Here is a 13,782-nt window from a genome sequence, read left to right as displayed (position 1 = left end):
GAAGTCCTCGTTGCATTCCTTTTTTTTGGTTTTATTTTTGTTTGTTTTTCGAACACCAAACCATAGTAAAAATGGGTGACCGTTCTCGTGTTAAATTACCTTTTATTTGTTTTAAGGGGCGTTTTTCGGGTACTTTGTGCGGAGGAAGGATGTCCAGTGCCGTGGGCGAGCCGAGCACGGAGGTGTGGGCATAAGAGGAAGGAGGACGCAGGATATGACGGATGCGATCATACCAGCACTAAAGCACCGGATCCCATCAGAACTCCGAAGTTAAGCGTGCTTGGGCGAGAGTAGTACTAGGATGGGTGACCTCCTGGGAAGTCCTCGTGTTGCATTCCTTTTTTTTTGGTTTTATTTTTGTTTGTTTTTCGAACACCAAACCATAGTAAAAATGGGTGACCGTTCTCGTGTTAAATTACCTTTTATTTGTTTTAAGGGGCGTTTTTCGGGTACTTTGTGCGGAGGAAGGATGTCCAGTGCCGTGGGCGAGCCGAGCACGGAGGTGTGGGCATAAGAGGAAGGAGGACGCAGGATATGACGGATGCGATCATACCAGCACTAAAGCACCGGATCCCATCAGAACTCCGAAGTTAAGCGTGCTTGGGCGAGAGTAGTACTAGGATGGGTGACCTCCTGGGAAGTCCTCGTGTTGCATTCCTTTTTTTTTGGTTTTATTTTTGTTTGTTTTTCGAACACCAAACCATAGTAAAAATGGGTGACCGTTCTCGTGTTAAATTACCTTTTATTTGTTTTAAGGGGCGTTTTTCGGGTACTTTGTGCGGAGGAAGGATGTCCAGTGCCGTGGGCGAGCCGAGCACGGAGGTGTGGGCATAAGAGGAAGGAGGACGCAGGATATGACGGATGCGATCATACCAGCACTAAAGCACCGGATCCCATCAGAACTCCGAAGTTAAGCGTGCTTGGGCGAGAGTAGTACTAGGATGGGTGACCTCCTGGGAAGTCCTCGTGTTGCATTCCTTTTTTTTTGGTTTTATTTTTGTTTGTTTTTCGAACACCAAACCATAGTAAAAATGGGTGACCGTTCTCGTGTTAAATTACCTTTTATTTGTTTTAAGGGGCGTTTTTCGGGTACTTTGTGCGGAGGAAGGATGTCCAGTGCCGTGGGCGAGCCGAGCACGGAGGTGTGGGCATAAGAGGAAGGAGGACGCAGGATATGACGGATGCGATCATACCAGCACTAAAGCACCGGATCCCATCAGAACTCCGAAGTTAAGCGTGCTTGGGCGAGAGTAGTACTAGGATGGGTGACCTCCTGGGAAGTCCTCGTGTTGCATTCCTTTTTTTTGGTTTTATTTTTGTTTGTTTTTCGAACACCAAACCATAGTAAAAATGGGTGACCGTTCTCGTGTTAAATTACCTTTTATTTGTTTTAAGGGGCGTTTTTCGGGTACTTTGTGCGGAGGAAGGATGTCCAGTGCCGTGGGCGAGCCGAGCACGGAGGTGTGGGCATAAGAGGAAGGAGGACGCAGGATATGACGGATGCGATCATACCAGCACTAAAGCACCGGATCCCATCAGAACTCCGAAGTTAAGCGTGCTTGGGCGAGAGTAGTACTAGGATGGGTGACCTCCTGGGAAGTCCTCGTGTTGCATTCCTTTTTTTTTGGTTTTATTTTTGTTTGTTTTTCGAACACCAAACCATAGTAAAAATGGGTGACCGTTCTCGTGTTAAATTACCTTTTATTTGTTTTAAGGGGCGTTTTTCGGGTACTTTGTGCGGAGGAAGGATGTCCAGTGCCGTGGGCGAGCCGAGCACGGAGGTGTGGGCATAAGAGGAAGGAGGACGCAGGATATGACGGATGCGATCATACCAGCACTAAAGCACCGGATCCCATCAGAACTCCGAAGTTAAGCGTGCTTGGGCGAGAGTAGTACTAGGATGGGTGACCTCCTGGGAAGTCCTCGTGTTGCATTCCTTTTTTTTTGGTTTTATTTTTGTTTGTTTTTCGAACACCAAACCATAGTAAAAATGGGTGACCGTTCTCGTGTTAAATTACCTTTTATTTGTTTTAAGGGGCGTTTTTCGGGTACTTTGTGCGGAGGAAGGATGTCCAGTGCCGTGGGCGAGCCGAGCACGGAGGTGTGGGCATAAGAGGAAGGAGGACGCAGGATATGACGGATGCGATCATACCAGCACTAAAGCACCGGATCCCATCAGAACTCCGAAGTTAAGCGTGCTTGGGCGAGAGTAGTACTAGGATGGGTGACCTCCTGGGAAGTCCTCGTGTTGCATTCCTTTTTTTTTGGTTTTATTTTTGTTTGTTTTTCGAACACCAAACCATAGTAAAAATGGGTGACCGTTCTCGTGTTAAATTACCTTTTATTTGTTTTAAGGGGCGTTTTTCGGGTACTTTGTGCGGAGGAAGGATGTCCAGTGCCGTGGGCGAGCCGAGCACGGAGGTGTGGGCATAAGAGGAAGGAGGACGCAGGATATGACGGATGCGATCATACCAGCACTAAAGCACCGGATCCCATCAGAACTCCGAAGTTAAGCGTGCTTGGGCGAGAGTAGTACTAGGATGGGTGACCTCCTGGGAAGTCCTCGTGTTGCATTCCTTTTTTTTTGGTTTTATTTTTGTTTGTTTTTCGAACACCAAACCATAGTAAAAATGGGTGACCGTTCTCGTGTTAAATTACCTTTTATTTGTTTTAAGGGGCGTTTTTCGGGTACTTTGTGCGGAGGAAGGATGTCCAGTGCCGTGGGCGAGCCGAGCACGGAGGTGTGGGCATAAGAGGAAGGAGGACGCAGGATATGACGGATGCGATCATACCAGCACTAAAGCACCGGATCCCATCAGAACTCCGAAGTTAAGCGTGCTTGGGCGAGAGTAGTACTAGGATGGGTGACCTCCTGGGAAGTCCTCGTGTTGCATTCCTTTTTTTTTGGTTTTATTTTTGTTTGTTTTTCGAACACCAAACCATAGTAAAAATGGGTGACCGTTCTCGTGTTAAATTACCTTTTATTTGTTTTAAGGGGCGTTTTTCGGGTACTTTGTGCGGAGGAAGGATGTCCAGTGCCGTGGGCGAGCCGAGCACGGAGGTGTGGGCATAAGAGGAAGGAGGACGCAGGATATGACGGATGCGATCATACCAGCACTAAAGCACCGGATCCCATCAGAACTCCGAAGTTAAGCGTGCTTGGGCGAGAGTAGTACTAGGATGGGTGACCTCCTGGGAAGTCCTCGTGTTGCATTCCTTTTTTTTTGGTTTTATTTTTGTTTGTTTTTCGAACACCAAACCATAGTAAAAATGGGTGACCGTTCTCGTGTTAAATTACCTTTTATTTGTTTTAAGGGGCGTTTTTCGGGTACTTTGTGCGGAGGAAGGATGTCCAGTGCCGTGGGCGAGCCGAGCACGGAGGTGTGGGCATAAGAGGAAGGAGGACGCAGGATATGACGGATGCGATCATACCAGCACTAAAGCACCGGATCCCATCAGAACTCCGAAGTTAAGCGTGCTTGGGCGAGAGTAGTACTAGGATGGGTGACCTCCTGGGAAGTCCTCGTGTTGCATTCCTTTTTTTTTGGTTTTATTTTTGTTTGTTTTTCGAACACCAAACCATAGTAAAAATGGGTGACCGTTCTCGTGTTAAATTACCTTTTATTTGTTTTAAGGGGCGTTTTTCGGGTACTTTGTGCGGAGGAAGGATGTCCAGTGCCGTGGGCGAGCCGAGCACGGAGGTGTGGGCATAAGAGGAAGGAGGACGCAGGATATGACGGATGCGATCATACCAGCACTAAAGCACCGGATCCCATCAGAACTCCGAAGTTAAGCGTGCTTGGGCGAGAGTAGTACTAGGATGGGTGACCTCCTGGGAAGTCCTCGTGTTGCATTCCTTTTTTTTTGGTTTTATTTTTGTTTGTTTTTCGAACACCAAACCATAGTAAAAATGGGTGACCGTTCTCGTGTTAAATTACCTTTTATTTGTTTTAAGGGGCGTTTTTCGGGTACTTTGTGCGGAGGAAGGATGTCCAGTGCCGTGGGCGAGCCGAGCACGGAGGTGTGGGCATAAGAGGAAGGAGGACGCAGGATATGACGGATGCGATCATACCAGCACTAAAGCACCGGATCCCATCAGAACTCCGAAGTTAAGCGTGCTTGGGCGAGAGTAGTACTAGGATGGGTGACCTCCTGGGAAGTCCTCGTGTTGCATTCCTTTTTTTTTGGTTTTATTTTTGTTTGTTTTTCGAACACCAAACCATAGTAAAAATGGGTGACCGTTCTCGTGTTAAATTACCTTTTATTTGTTTTAAGGGGCGTTTTTCGGGTACTTTGTGCGGAGGAAGGATGTCCAGTGCCGTGGGCGAGCCGAGCACGGAGGTGTGGGCATAAGAGGAAGGAGGACGCAGGATATGACGGATGCGATCATACCAGCACTAAAGCACCGGATCCCATCAGAACTCCGAAGTTAAGCGTGCTTGGGCGAGAGTAGTACTAGGATGGGTGACCTCCTGGGAAGTCCTCGTGTTGCATTCCTTTTTTTTTGGTTTTATTTTTGTTTGTTTTTCGAACACCAAACCATAGTAAAAATGGGTGACCGTTCTCGTGTTAAATTACCTTTTATTTGTTTTAAGGGGCGTTTTTCGGGTACTTTGTGCGGAGGAAGGATGTCCAGTGCCGTGGGCGAGCCGAGCACGGAGGTGTGGGCATAAGAGGAAGGAGGACGCAGGATATGACGGATGCGATCATACCAGCACTAAAGCACCGGATCCCATCAGAACTCCGAAGTTAAGCGTGCTTGGGCGAGAGTAGTACTAGGATGGGTGACCTCCTGGGAAGTCCTCGTGTTGCATTCCTTTTTTTTTGGTTTTATTTTTGTTTGTTTTTCGAACACCAAACCATAGTAAAAATGGGTGACCGTTCTCGTGTTAAATTACCTTTTATTTGTTTTAAGGGGCGTTTTTCGGGTACTTTGTGCGGAGGAAGGATGTCCAGTGCCGTGGGCGAGCCGAGCACGGAGGTGTGGGCATAAGAGGAAGGAGGACGCAGGATATGACGGATGCGATCATACCAGCACTAAAGCACCGGATCCCATCAGAACTCCGAAGTTAAGCGTGCTTGGGCGAGAGTAGTACTAGGATGGGTGACCTCCTGGGAAGTCCTCGTGTTGCATTCCTTTTTTTTTGGTTTTATTTTTGTTTGTTTTTCGAACACCAAACCATAGTAAAAATGGGTGACCGTTCTCGTGTTAAATTACCTTTTATTTGTTTTAAGGGGCGTTTTTTCGGGTACTTTGTGCGGAGGAAGGATGTCCAGTGCCGTGGGCGAGCCGAGCACGGAGGTGTGGGCATAAGAGGAAGGAGGACGCAGGATATGACGGATGCGATCATACCAGCACTAAAGCACCGGATCCCATCAGAACTCCGAAGTTAAGCGTGCTTGGGCGAGAGTAGTACTAGGATGGGTGACCTCCTGGGAAGTCCTCGTGTTGCATTCCTTTTTTTTTGGTTTTATTTTTGTTTGTTTTTCGAACACCAAACCATAGTAAAAATGGGTGACCGTTCTCGTGTTAAATTACCTTTTATTTGTTTTAAGGGGCGTTTTTCGGGTACTTTGTGCGGAGGAAGGATGTCCAGTGCCGTGGGCGAGCCGAGCACGGAGGTGTGGGCATAAGAGGAAGGAGGACGCAGGATATGACGGATGCGATCATACCAGCACTAAAGCACCGGATCCCATCAGAACTCCGAAGTTAAGCGTGCTTGGGCGAGAGTAGTACTAGGATGGGTGACCTCCTGGGAAGTCCTCGTGTTGCATTCCTTTTTTTTTGGTTTTATTTTTGTTTGTTTTTCGAACACCAAACCATAGTAAAAATGGGTGACCGTTCTCGTGTTAAATTACCTTTTATTTGTTTTAAGGGGCGTTTTTTCGGGTACTTTGTGCGGAGGAAGGATGTCCAGTGCCGTGGGCGAGCCGAGCACGGAGGTGTGGGCATAAGAGGAAGGAGGACGCAGGATATGACGGATGCGATCATACCAGCACTAAAGCACCGGATCCCATCAGAACTCCGAAGTTAAGCGTGCTTGGGCGAGAGTAGTACTAGGATGGGTGACCTCCTGGGAAGTCCTCGTGTTGCATTCCTTTTTTTTTGGTTTTATTTTTGTTTGTTTTTCGAACACCAAACCATAGTAAAAATGGGTGACCGTTCTCGTGTTAAATTACCTTTTATTTGTTTTAAGGGGCGTTTTTCGGGTACTTTGTGCGGAGGAAGGATGTCCAGTGCCGTGGGCGAGCCGAGCACGGAGGTGTGGGCATAAGAGGAAGGAGGACGCAGGATATGACGGATGCGATCATACCAGCACTAAAGCACCGGATCCCATCAGAACTCCGAAGTTAAGCGTGCTTGGGCGAGAGTAGTACTAGGATGGGTGACCTCCTGGGAAGTCCTCGTGTTGCATTCCTTTTTTTTTGGTTTTATTTTTGTTTGTTTTTCGAACACCAAACCATAGTAAAAATGGGTGACCGTTCTCGTGTTAAATTACCTTTTATTTGTTTTAAGGGGCGTTTTTCGGGTACTTTGTGCGGAGGAAGGATGTCCAGTGCCGTGGGCGAGCCGAGCACGGAGGTGTGGGCATAAGAGGAAGGAGGACGCAGGATATGACGGATGCGATCATACCAGCACTAAAGCACCGGATCCCATCAGAACTCCGAAGTTAAGCGTGCTTGGGCGAGAGTAGTACTAGGATGGGTGACCTCCTGGGAAGTCCTCGTGTTGCATTCCTTTTTTTTTGGTTTTATTTTTGTTTGTTTTTCGAACACCAAACCATAGTAAAAATGGGTGACCGTTCTCGTGTTAAATTACCTTTTATTTGTTTTAAGGGGCGTTTTTCGGGTACTTTGTGCGGAGGAAGGATGTCCAGTGCCGTGGGCGAGCCGAGCACGGAGGTGTGGGCATAAGAGGAAGGAGGACGCAGGATATGACGGATGCGATCATACCAGCACTAAAGCACCGGATCCCATCAGAACTCCGAAGTTAAGCGTGCTTGGGCGAGAGTAGTACTAGGATGGGTGACCTCCTGGGAAGTCCTCGTGTTGCATTCCTTTTTTTTTGGTTTTATTTTTGTTTGTTTTTCGAACACCAAACCATAGTAAAAATGGGTGACCGTTCTCGTGTTAAATTACCTTTTATTTGTTTTAAGGGGCGTTTTTCGGGTACTTTGTGCGGAGGAAGGATGTCCAGTGCCGTGGGCGAGCCGAGCACGGAGGTGTGGGCATAAGAGGAAGGAGGACGCAGGATATGACGGATGCGATCATACCAGCACTAAAGCACCGGATCCCATCAGAACTCCGAAGTTAAGCGTGCTTGGGCGAGAGTAGTACTAGGATGGGTGACCTCCTGGGAAGTCCTCGTGTTGCATTCCTTTTTTTTGGTTTTATTTTTGTTTGTTTTTCGAACACCAAACCATAGTAAAAATGGGTGACCGTTCTCGTGTTAAATTACCTTTTATTTGTTTTAAGGGGCGTTTTTCGGGTACTTTGTGCGGAGGAAGGATGTCCAGTGCCGTGGGCGAGCCGAGCACGGAGGTGTGGGCATAAGAGGAAGGAGGACGCAGGATATGACGGATGCGATCATACCAGCACTAAAGCACCGGATCCCATCAGAACTCCGAAGTTAAGCGTGCTTGGGCGAGAGTAGTACTAGGATGGGTGACCTCCTGGGAAGTCCTCGTGTTGCATTCCTTTTTTTTTGGTTTTATTTTTGTTTGTTTTTCGAACACCAAACCATAGTAAAAATGGGTGACCGTTCTCGTGTTAAATTACCTTTTATTTGTTTTAAGGGGCGTTTTTCGGGTACTTTGTGCGGAGGAAGGATGTCCAGTGCCGTGGGCGAGCCGAGCACGGAGGTGTGGGCATAAGAGGAAGGAGGACGCAGGATATGACGGATGCGATCATACCAGCACTAAAGCACCGGATCCCATCAGAACTCCGAAGTTAAGCGTGCTTGGGCGAGAGTAGTACTAGGATGGGTGACCTCCTGGGAAGTCCTCGTGTTGCATTCCTTTTTTTTTGGTTTTATTTTTGTTTGTTTTTCGAACACCAAACCATAGTAAAAATGGGTGACCGTTCTCGTGTTAAATTACCTTTTATTTGTTTTAAGGGGCGTTTTTCGGGTACTTTGTGCGGAGGAAGGATGTCCAGTGCCGTGGGCGAGCCGAGCACGGAGGTGTGGGCATAAGAGGAAGGAGGACGCAGGATATGACGGATGCGATCATACCAGCACTAAAGCACCGGATCCCATCAGAACTCCGAAGTTAAGCGTGCTTGGGCGAGAGTAGTACTAGGATGGGTGACCTCCTGGGAAGTCCTCGTGTTGCATTCCTTTTTTTTTGGTTTTATTTTTGTTTGTTTTTCGAACACCAAACCATAGTAAAAATGGGTGACCGTTCTCGTGTTAAATTACCTTTTATTTGTTTTAAGGGGCGTTTTTCGGGTACTTTGTGCGGAGGAAGGATGTCCAGTGCCGTGGGCGAGCCGAGCACGGAGGTGTGGGCATAAGAGGAAGGAGGACGCAGGATATGACGGATGCGATCATACCAGCACTAAAGCACCGGATCCCATCAGAACTCCGAAGTTAAGCGTGCTTGGGCGAGAGTAGTACTAGGATGGGTGACCTCCTGGGAAGTCCTCGTGTTGCATTCCTTTTTTTTTGGTTTTATTTTTGTTTGTTTTTCGAACACCAAACCATAGTAAAAATGGGTGACCGTTCTCGTGTTAAATTACCTTTTATTTGTTTTAAGGGGCGTTTTTCGGGTACTTTGTGCGGAGGAAGGATGTCCAGTGCCGTGGGCGAGCCGAGCACGGAGGTGTGGGCATAAGAGGAAGGAGGACGCAGGATATGACGGATGCGATCATACCAGCACTAAAGCACCGGATCCCATCAGAACTCCGAAGTTAAGCGTGCTTGGGCGAGAGTAGTACTAGGATGGGTGACCTCCTGGGAAGTCCTCGTGTTGCATTCCTTTTTTTTTGGTTTTATTTTTGTTTGTTTTTCGAACACCAAACCATAGTAAAAATGGGTGACCGTTCTCGTGTTAAATTACCTTTTATTTGTTTTAAGGGGCGTTTTTCGGGTACTTTGTGCGGAGGAAGGATGTCCAGTGCCGTGGGCGAGCCGAGCACGGAGGTGTGGGCATAAGAGGAAGGAGGACGCAGGATATGACGGATGCGATCATACCAGCACTAAAGCACCGGATCCCATCAGAACTCCGAAGTTAAGCGTGCTTGGGCGAGAGTAGTACTAGGATGGGTGACCTCCTGGGAAGTCCTCGTGTTGCATTCCTTTTTTTTTGGTTTTATTTTTGTTTGTTTTTCGAACACCAAACCATAGTAAAAATGGGTGACCGTTCTCGTGTTAAATTACCTTTTATTTGTTTTAAGGGGCGTTTTTCGGGTACTTTGTGCGGAGGAAGGATGTCCAGTGCCGTGGGCGAGCCGAGCACGGAGGTGTGGGCATAAGAGGAAGGAGGACGCAGGATATGACGGATGCGATCATACCAGCACTAAAGCACCGGATCCCATCAGAACTCCGAAGTTAAGCGTGCTTGGGCGAGAGTAGTACTAGGATGGGTGACCTCCTGGGAAGTCCTCGTGTTGCATTCCTTTTTTTTTGGTTTTATTTTTGTTTGTTTTTCGAACACCAAACCATAGTAAAAATGGGTGACCGTTCTCGTGTTAAATTACCTTTTATTTGTTTTAAGGGGCGTTTTTCGGGTACTTTGTGCGGAGGAAGGATGTCCAGTGCCGTGGGCGAGCCGAGCACGGAGGTGTGGGCATAAGAGGAAGGAGGACGCAGGATATGACGGATGCGATCATACCAGCACTAAAGCACCGGATCCCATCAGAACTCCGAAGTTAAGCGTGCTTGGGCGAGAGTAGTACTAGGATGGGTGACCTCCTGGGAAGTCCTCGTGTTGCATTCCTTTTTTTTTGGTTTTATTTTTGTTTGTTTTTCGAACACCAAACCATAGTAAAAATGGGTGACCGTTCTCGTGTTAAATTACCTTTTATTTGTTTTAAGGGGCGTTTTTCGGGTACTTTGTGCGGAGGAAGGATGTCCAGTGCCGTGGGCGAGCCGAGCACGGAGGTGTGGGCATAAGAGGAAGGAGGACGCAGGATATGACGGATGCGATCATACCAGCACTAAAGCACCGGATCCCATCAGAACTCCGAAGTTAAGCGTGCTTGGGCGAGAGTAGTACTAGGATGGGTGACCTCCTGGGAAGTCCTCGTGTTGCATTCCTTTTTTTTTGGTTTTATTTTTGTTTGTTTTTCGAACACCAAACCATAGTAAAAATGGGTGACCGTTCTCGTGTTAAATTACCTTTTATTTGTTTTAAGGGGCGTTTTTCGGGTACTTTGTGCGGAGGAAGGATGTCCAGTGCCGTGGGCGAGCCGAGCACGGAGGTGTGGGCATAAGAGGAAGGAGGACGCAGGATATGACGGATGCGATCATACCAGCACTAAAGCACCGGATCCCATCAGAACTCCGAAGTTAAGCGTGCTTGGGCGAGAGTAGTACTAGGATGGGTGACCTCCTGGGAAGTCCTCGTGTTGCATTCCTTTTTTTTTGGTTTTATTTTTGTTTGTTTTTCGAACACCAAACCATAGTAAAAATGGGTGACCGTTCTCGTGTTAAATTACCTTTTATTTGTTTTAAGGGGCGTTTTTCGGGTACTTTGTGCGGAGGAAGGATGTCCAGTGCCGTGGGCGAGCCGAGCACGGAGGTGTGGGCATAAGAGGAAGGAGGACGCAGGATATGACGGATGCGATCATACCAGCACTAAAGCACCGGATCCCATCAGAACTCCGAAGTTAAGCGTGCTTGGGCGAGAGTAGTACTAGGATGGGTGACCTCCTGGGAAGTCCTCGTGTTGCATTCCTTTTTTTTTGGTTTTATTTTTGTTTGTTTTTCGAACACCAAACCATAGTAAAAATGGGTGACCGTTCTCGTGTTAAATTACCTTTTATTTGTTTTAAGGGGCGTTTTTCGGGTACTTTGTGCGGAGGAAGGATGTCCAGTGCCGTGGGCGAGCCGAGCACGGAGGTGTGGGCATAAGAGGAAGGAGGACGCAGGATATGACGGATGCGATCATACCAGCACTAAAGCACCGGATCCCATCAGAACTCCGAAGTTAAGCGTGCTTGGGCGAGAGTAGTACTAGGATGGGTGACCTCCTGGGAAGTCCTCGTGTTGCATTCCTTTTTTTTTGGTTTTATTTTTGTTTGTTTTTCGAACACCAAACCATAGTAAAAATGGGTGACCGTTCTCGTGTTAAATTACCTTTTATTTGTTTTAAGGGGCGTTTTTCGGGTACTTTGTGCGGAGGAAGGATGTCCAGTGCCGTGGGCGAGCCGAGCACGGAGGTGTGGGCATAAGAGGAAGGAGGACGCAGGATATGACGGATGCGATCATACCAGCACTAAAGCACCGGATCCCATCAGAACTCCGAAGTTAAGCGTGCTTGGGCGAGAGTAGTACTAGGATGGGTGACCTCCTGGGAAGTCCTCGTGTTGCATTCCTTTTTTTTTGGTTTTATTTTTGTTTGTTTTTCGAACACCAAACCATAGTAAAAATGGGTGACCGTTCTCGTGTTAAATTACCTTTTATTTGTTTTAAGGGGCGTTTTTCGGGTACTTTGTGCGGAGGAAGGATGTCCAGTGCCGTGGGCGAGCCGAGCACGGAGGTGTGGGCATAAGAGGAAGGAGGACGCAGGATATGACGGATGCGATCATACCAGCACTAAAGCACCGGATCCCATCAGAACTCCGAAGTTAAGCGTGCTTGGGCGAGAGTAGTACTAGGATGGGTGACCTCCTGGGAAGTCCTCGTGTTGCATTCCTTTTTTTTTGGTTTTATTTTTGTTTGTTTTTCGAACACCAAACCATAGTAAAAATGGGTGACCGTTCTCGTGTTAAATTACCTTTTATTTGTTTTAAGGGGCGTTTTTCGGGTACTTTGTGCGGAGGAAGGATGTCCAGTGCCGTGGGCGAGCCGAGCACGGAGGTGTGGGCATAAGAGGAAGGAGGACGCAGGATATGACGGATGCGATCATACCAGCACTAAAGCACCGGATCCCATCAGAACTCCGAAGTTAAGCGTGCTTGGGCGAGAGTAGTACTAGGATGGGTGACCTCCTGGGAAGTCCTCGTGTTGCATTCCTTTTTTTTTGGTTTTATTTTTGTTTGTTTTTCGAACACCAAACCATAGTAAAAATGGGTGACCGTTCTCGTGTTAAATTACCTTTTATTTGTTTTAAGGGGCGTTTTTCGGGTACTTTGTGCGGAGGAAGGATGTCCAGTGCCGTGGGCGAGCCGAGCACGGAGGTGTGGGCATAAGAGGAAGGAGGACGCAGGATATGACGGATGCGATCATACCAGCACTAAAGCACCGGATCCCATCAGAACTCCGAAGTTAAGCGTGCTTGGGCGAGAGTAGTACTAGGATGGGTGACCTCCTGGGAAGTCCTCGTGTTGCATTCCTTTTTTTTGGTTTTATTTTTGTTTGTTTTTCGAACACCAAACCATAGTAAAAATGGGTGACCGTTCTCGTGTTAAATTACCTTTTATTTGTTTTAAGGGGCGTTTTTCGGGTACTTTGTGCGGAGGAAGGATGTCCAGTGCCGTGGGCGAGCCGAGCACGGAGGTGTGGGCATAAGAGGAAGGAGGACGCAGGATATGACGGATGCGATCATACCAGCACTAAAGCACCGGATCCCATCAGAACTCCGAAGTTAAGCGTGCTTGGGCGAGAGTAGTACTAGGATGGGTGACCTCCTGGGAAGTCCTCGTGTTGCATTCCTTTTTTTTTGGTTTTATTTTTGTTTGTTTTTCGAACACCAAACCATAGTAAAAATGGGTGACCGTTCTCGTGTTAAATTACCTTTTATTTGTTTTAAGGGGCGTTTTTCGGGTACTTTGTGCGGAGGAAGGATGTCCAGTGCCGTGGGCGAGCCGAGCACGGAGGTGTGGGCATAAGAGGAAGGAGGACGCAGGATATGACGGATGCGATCATACCAGCACTAAAGCACCGGATCCCATCAGAACTCCGAAGTTAAGCGTGCTTGGGCGAGAGTAGTACTAGGATGGGTGACCTCCTGGGAAGTCCTCGTGTTGCATTCCTTTTTTTTTGGTTTTATTTTTGTTTGTTTTTCGAACACCAAACCATAGTAAAAATGGGTGACCGTTCTCGTGTTAAATTACCTTTTATTTGTTTTAAGGGGCGTTTTTCGGGTACTTTGTGCGGAGGAAGGATGTCCAGTGCCGTGGGCGAGCCGAGCACGGAGGTGTGGGCATAAGAGGAAGGAGGACGCAGGATATGACGGATGCGATCATACCAGCACTAAAGCACCGGATCCCATCAGAACTCCGAAGTTAAGCGTGCTTGGGCGAGAGTAGTACTAGGATGGGTGACCTCCTGGGAAGTCCTCGTGTTGCATTCCTTTTTTTTGGTTTTATTTTTGTTTGTTTTTCGAACACCAAACCATAGTAAAAATGGGTGACCGTTCTCGTGTTAAATTACCTTTTATTTGTTTTAAGGGGCGTTTTTCGGGTACTTTGTGCGGAGGAAGGATGTCCAGTGCCGTGGGCGAGCCGAGCACGGAGGTGTGGGCATAAGAGGAAGGAGGACGCAGGATATGACGGATGCGATCATACCAGCACTAAAGCACCGGATCCCATCAGAACTCCGAAGTTAAGCGTGCTTGGGCGAGAGTAGTACTAGGATGGGTGACCTCCTGGGAAGTCCTCGTGTTGCATTCCTTTTTT

At 47.8% G+C, this 13,782-nt stretch overlaps 43 non-coding genes across 43 annotated transcripts; all 43 read left to right on the top strand.

The window, feature by feature from the left end:
- Positions 1-219: 219 nt before the first annotated feature.
- LOC118474617 (5S ribosomal RNA) lies at positions 220-338 on the top strand. Its single transcript, XR_004854305.1, has one exon. It is a non-coding gene; the product is annotated as a 5S ribosomal RNA (ribosomal RNA).
- A 201-nt stretch (positions 339-539) lies between these two features.
- LOC118474616 (5S ribosomal RNA) lies at positions 540-658 on the top strand. Its single transcript, XR_004854304.1, has one exon. It is a non-coding gene; the product is annotated as a 5S ribosomal RNA (ribosomal RNA).
- Positions 659-859: 201 nt separating this feature from the next.
- Positions 860-978, top strand: LOC118474614 (5S ribosomal RNA). The gene has a single exon (XR_004854302.1). It is a non-coding gene; the product is annotated as a 5S ribosomal RNA (ribosomal RNA).
- Positions 979-1,179: 201 nt separating this feature from the next.
- Positions 1,180-1,298, top strand: LOC118474613 (5S ribosomal RNA). Its single transcript, XR_004854301.1, has one exon. It is a non-coding gene; the product is annotated as a 5S ribosomal RNA (ribosomal RNA).
- Positions 1,299-1,498: 200 nt separating this feature from the next.
- LOC118474612 (5S ribosomal RNA) lies at positions 1,499-1,617 on the top strand. The gene has a single exon (XR_004854300.1). It is a non-coding gene; the product is annotated as a 5S ribosomal RNA (ribosomal RNA).
- A 201-nt stretch (positions 1,618-1,818) lies between these two features.
- Positions 1,819-1,937, top strand: LOC118474611 (5S ribosomal RNA). Its single transcript, XR_004854299.1, has one exon. It is a non-coding gene; the product is annotated as a 5S ribosomal RNA (ribosomal RNA).
- Positions 1,938-2,138: 201 nt separating this feature from the next.
- Positions 2,139-2,257, top strand: LOC118474610 (5S ribosomal RNA). The gene has a single exon (XR_004854298.1). It is a non-coding gene; the product is annotated as a 5S ribosomal RNA (ribosomal RNA).
- A 201-nt stretch (positions 2,258-2,458) lies between these two features.
- On the top strand, positions 2,459-2,577 carry LOC118474609 (5S ribosomal RNA). Its single transcript, XR_004854297.1, has one exon. It is a non-coding gene; the product is annotated as a 5S ribosomal RNA (ribosomal RNA).
- A 201-nt stretch (positions 2,578-2,778) lies between these two features.
- On the top strand, positions 2,779-2,897 carry LOC118474608 (5S ribosomal RNA). Its single transcript, XR_004854296.1, has one exon. It is a non-coding gene; the product is annotated as a 5S ribosomal RNA (ribosomal RNA).
- Positions 2,898-3,098: 201 nt separating this feature from the next.
- LOC118474607 (5S ribosomal RNA) lies at positions 3,099-3,217 on the top strand. Its single transcript, XR_004854295.1, has one exon. It is a non-coding gene; the product is annotated as a 5S ribosomal RNA (ribosomal RNA).
- A 201-nt stretch (positions 3,218-3,418) lies between these two features.
- On the top strand, positions 3,419-3,537 carry LOC118474606 (5S ribosomal RNA). The gene has a single exon (XR_004854294.1). It is a non-coding gene; the product is annotated as a 5S ribosomal RNA (ribosomal RNA).
- A 201-nt stretch (positions 3,538-3,738) lies between these two features.
- Positions 3,739-3,857, top strand: LOC118474605 (5S ribosomal RNA). Its single transcript, XR_004854293.1, has one exon. It is a non-coding gene; the product is annotated as a 5S ribosomal RNA (ribosomal RNA).
- A 201-nt stretch (positions 3,858-4,058) lies between these two features.
- On the top strand, positions 4,059-4,177 carry LOC118474603 (5S ribosomal RNA). Its single transcript, XR_004854291.1, has one exon. It is a non-coding gene; the product is annotated as a 5S ribosomal RNA (ribosomal RNA).
- A 201-nt stretch (positions 4,178-4,378) lies between these two features.
- LOC118474602 (5S ribosomal RNA) lies at positions 4,379-4,497 on the top strand. Its single transcript, XR_004854290.1, has one exon. It is a non-coding gene; the product is annotated as a 5S ribosomal RNA (ribosomal RNA).
- A 201-nt stretch (positions 4,498-4,698) lies between these two features.
- LOC118474601 (5S ribosomal RNA) lies at positions 4,699-4,817 on the top strand. The gene has a single exon (XR_004854289.1). It is a non-coding gene; the product is annotated as a 5S ribosomal RNA (ribosomal RNA).
- A 201-nt stretch (positions 4,818-5,018) lies between these two features.
- On the top strand, positions 5,019-5,137 carry LOC118474600 (5S ribosomal RNA). Its single transcript, XR_004854288.1, has one exon. It is a non-coding gene; the product is annotated as a 5S ribosomal RNA (ribosomal RNA).
- Positions 5,138-5,339: 202 nt separating this feature from the next.
- On the top strand, positions 5,340-5,458 carry LOC118474599 (5S ribosomal RNA). The gene has a single exon (XR_004854287.1). It is a non-coding gene; the product is annotated as a 5S ribosomal RNA (ribosomal RNA).
- A 201-nt stretch (positions 5,459-5,659) lies between these two features.
- Positions 5,660-5,778, top strand: LOC118474598 (5S ribosomal RNA). The gene has a single exon (XR_004854286.1). It is a non-coding gene; the product is annotated as a 5S ribosomal RNA (ribosomal RNA).
- A 202-nt stretch (positions 5,779-5,980) lies between these two features.
- Positions 5,981-6,099, top strand: LOC118474597 (5S ribosomal RNA). The gene has a single exon (XR_004854285.1). It is a non-coding gene; the product is annotated as a 5S ribosomal RNA (ribosomal RNA).
- A 201-nt stretch (positions 6,100-6,300) lies between these two features.
- Positions 6,301-6,419, top strand: LOC118474596 (5S ribosomal RNA). The gene has a single exon (XR_004854283.1). It is a non-coding gene; the product is annotated as a 5S ribosomal RNA (ribosomal RNA).
- Positions 6,420-6,620: 201 nt separating this feature from the next.
- Positions 6,621-6,739, top strand: LOC118474595 (5S ribosomal RNA). The gene has a single exon (XR_004854282.1). It is a non-coding gene; the product is annotated as a 5S ribosomal RNA (ribosomal RNA).
- Positions 6,740-6,940: 201 nt separating this feature from the next.
- On the top strand, positions 6,941-7,059 carry LOC118474594 (5S ribosomal RNA). Its single transcript, XR_004854281.1, has one exon. It is a non-coding gene; the product is annotated as a 5S ribosomal RNA (ribosomal RNA).
- A 201-nt stretch (positions 7,060-7,260) lies between these two features.
- LOC118474592 (5S ribosomal RNA) lies at positions 7,261-7,379 on the top strand. Its single transcript, XR_004854279.1, has one exon. It is a non-coding gene; the product is annotated as a 5S ribosomal RNA (ribosomal RNA).
- Positions 7,380-7,579: 200 nt separating this feature from the next.
- LOC118474590 (5S ribosomal RNA) lies at positions 7,580-7,698 on the top strand. Its single transcript, XR_004854278.1, has one exon. It is a non-coding gene; the product is annotated as a 5S ribosomal RNA (ribosomal RNA).
- A 201-nt stretch (positions 7,699-7,899) lies between these two features.
- On the top strand, positions 7,900-8,018 carry LOC118474589 (5S ribosomal RNA). Its single transcript, XR_004854277.1, has one exon. It is a non-coding gene; the product is annotated as a 5S ribosomal RNA (ribosomal RNA).
- A 201-nt stretch (positions 8,019-8,219) lies between these two features.
- Positions 8,220-8,338, top strand: LOC118474588 (5S ribosomal RNA). Its single transcript, XR_004854276.1, has one exon. It is a non-coding gene; the product is annotated as a 5S ribosomal RNA (ribosomal RNA).
- A 201-nt stretch (positions 8,339-8,539) lies between these two features.
- LOC118474587 (5S ribosomal RNA) lies at positions 8,540-8,658 on the top strand. Its single transcript, XR_004854275.1, has one exon. It is a non-coding gene; the product is annotated as a 5S ribosomal RNA (ribosomal RNA).
- A 201-nt stretch (positions 8,659-8,859) lies between these two features.
- LOC118474586 (5S ribosomal RNA) lies at positions 8,860-8,978 on the top strand. The gene has a single exon (XR_004854274.1). It is a non-coding gene; the product is annotated as a 5S ribosomal RNA (ribosomal RNA).
- Positions 8,979-9,179: 201 nt separating this feature from the next.
- LOC118474585 (5S ribosomal RNA) lies at positions 9,180-9,298 on the top strand. The gene has a single exon (XR_004854273.1). It is a non-coding gene; the product is annotated as a 5S ribosomal RNA (ribosomal RNA).
- A 201-nt stretch (positions 9,299-9,499) lies between these two features.
- On the top strand, positions 9,500-9,618 carry LOC118474584 (5S ribosomal RNA). Its single transcript, XR_004854272.1, has one exon. It is a non-coding gene; the product is annotated as a 5S ribosomal RNA (ribosomal RNA).
- A 201-nt stretch (positions 9,619-9,819) lies between these two features.
- LOC118474583 (5S ribosomal RNA) lies at positions 9,820-9,938 on the top strand. The gene has a single exon (XR_004854271.1). It is a non-coding gene; the product is annotated as a 5S ribosomal RNA (ribosomal RNA).
- A 201-nt stretch (positions 9,939-10,139) lies between these two features.
- Positions 10,140-10,258, top strand: LOC118474582 (5S ribosomal RNA). Its single transcript, XR_004854270.1, has one exon. It is a non-coding gene; the product is annotated as a 5S ribosomal RNA (ribosomal RNA).
- A 201-nt stretch (positions 10,259-10,459) lies between these two features.
- On the top strand, positions 10,460-10,578 carry LOC118474580 (5S ribosomal RNA). The gene has a single exon (XR_004854268.1). It is a non-coding gene; the product is annotated as a 5S ribosomal RNA (ribosomal RNA).
- Positions 10,579-10,779: 201 nt separating this feature from the next.
- Positions 10,780-10,898, top strand: LOC118474579 (5S ribosomal RNA). Its single transcript, XR_004854267.1, has one exon. It is a non-coding gene; the product is annotated as a 5S ribosomal RNA (ribosomal RNA).
- Positions 10,899-11,099: 201 nt separating this feature from the next.
- On the top strand, positions 11,100-11,218 carry LOC118474578 (5S ribosomal RNA). Its single transcript, XR_004854266.1, has one exon. It is a non-coding gene; the product is annotated as a 5S ribosomal RNA (ribosomal RNA).
- A 201-nt stretch (positions 11,219-11,419) lies between these two features.
- On the top strand, positions 11,420-11,538 carry LOC118474577 (5S ribosomal RNA). Its single transcript, XR_004854265.1, has one exon. It is a non-coding gene; the product is annotated as a 5S ribosomal RNA (ribosomal RNA).
- Positions 11,539-11,739: 201 nt separating this feature from the next.
- LOC118474576 (5S ribosomal RNA) lies at positions 11,740-11,858 on the top strand. The gene has a single exon (XR_004854264.1). It is a non-coding gene; the product is annotated as a 5S ribosomal RNA (ribosomal RNA).
- Positions 11,859-12,059: 201 nt separating this feature from the next.
- LOC118474574 (5S ribosomal RNA) lies at positions 12,060-12,178 on the top strand. Its single transcript, XR_004854262.1, has one exon. It is a non-coding gene; the product is annotated as a 5S ribosomal RNA (ribosomal RNA).
- A 201-nt stretch (positions 12,179-12,379) lies between these two features.
- LOC118474573 (5S ribosomal RNA) lies at positions 12,380-12,498 on the top strand. The gene has a single exon (XR_004854261.1). It is a non-coding gene; the product is annotated as a 5S ribosomal RNA (ribosomal RNA).
- A 200-nt stretch (positions 12,499-12,698) lies between these two features.
- LOC118474572 (5S ribosomal RNA) lies at positions 12,699-12,817 on the top strand. The gene has a single exon (XR_004854260.1). It is a non-coding gene; the product is annotated as a 5S ribosomal RNA (ribosomal RNA).
- Positions 12,818-13,018: 201 nt separating this feature from the next.
- Positions 13,019-13,137, top strand: LOC118474571 (5S ribosomal RNA). Its single transcript, XR_004854259.1, has one exon. It is a non-coding gene; the product is annotated as a 5S ribosomal RNA (ribosomal RNA).
- A 201-nt stretch (positions 13,138-13,338) lies between these two features.
- LOC118474570 (5S ribosomal RNA) lies at positions 13,339-13,457 on the top strand. Its single transcript, XR_004854258.1, has one exon. It is a non-coding gene; the product is annotated as a 5S ribosomal RNA (ribosomal RNA).
- A 200-nt stretch (positions 13,458-13,657) lies between these two features.
- Positions 13,658-13,776, top strand: LOC118474568 (5S ribosomal RNA). The gene has a single exon (XR_004854256.1). It is a non-coding gene; the product is annotated as a 5S ribosomal RNA (ribosomal RNA).
- Positions 13,777-13,782: the final 6 nt, after the last annotated feature.

This window comes from Zea mays, unplaced genomic scaffold (genome assembly GCF_902167145.1).
Source record: "Zea mays cultivar B73 unplaced genomic scaffold, Zm-B73-REFERENCE-NAM-5.0 scaffold_290, whole genome shotgun sequence".
Taxonomy (NCBI): Eukaryota; Viridiplantae; Streptophyta; class Magnoliopsida; order Poales; family Poaceae; genus Zea; species Zea mays.
The sequence above is the reverse complement of the archived record's forward strand: the minus strand, read 5'-3'. Positions and strand labels throughout refer to the sequence as shown.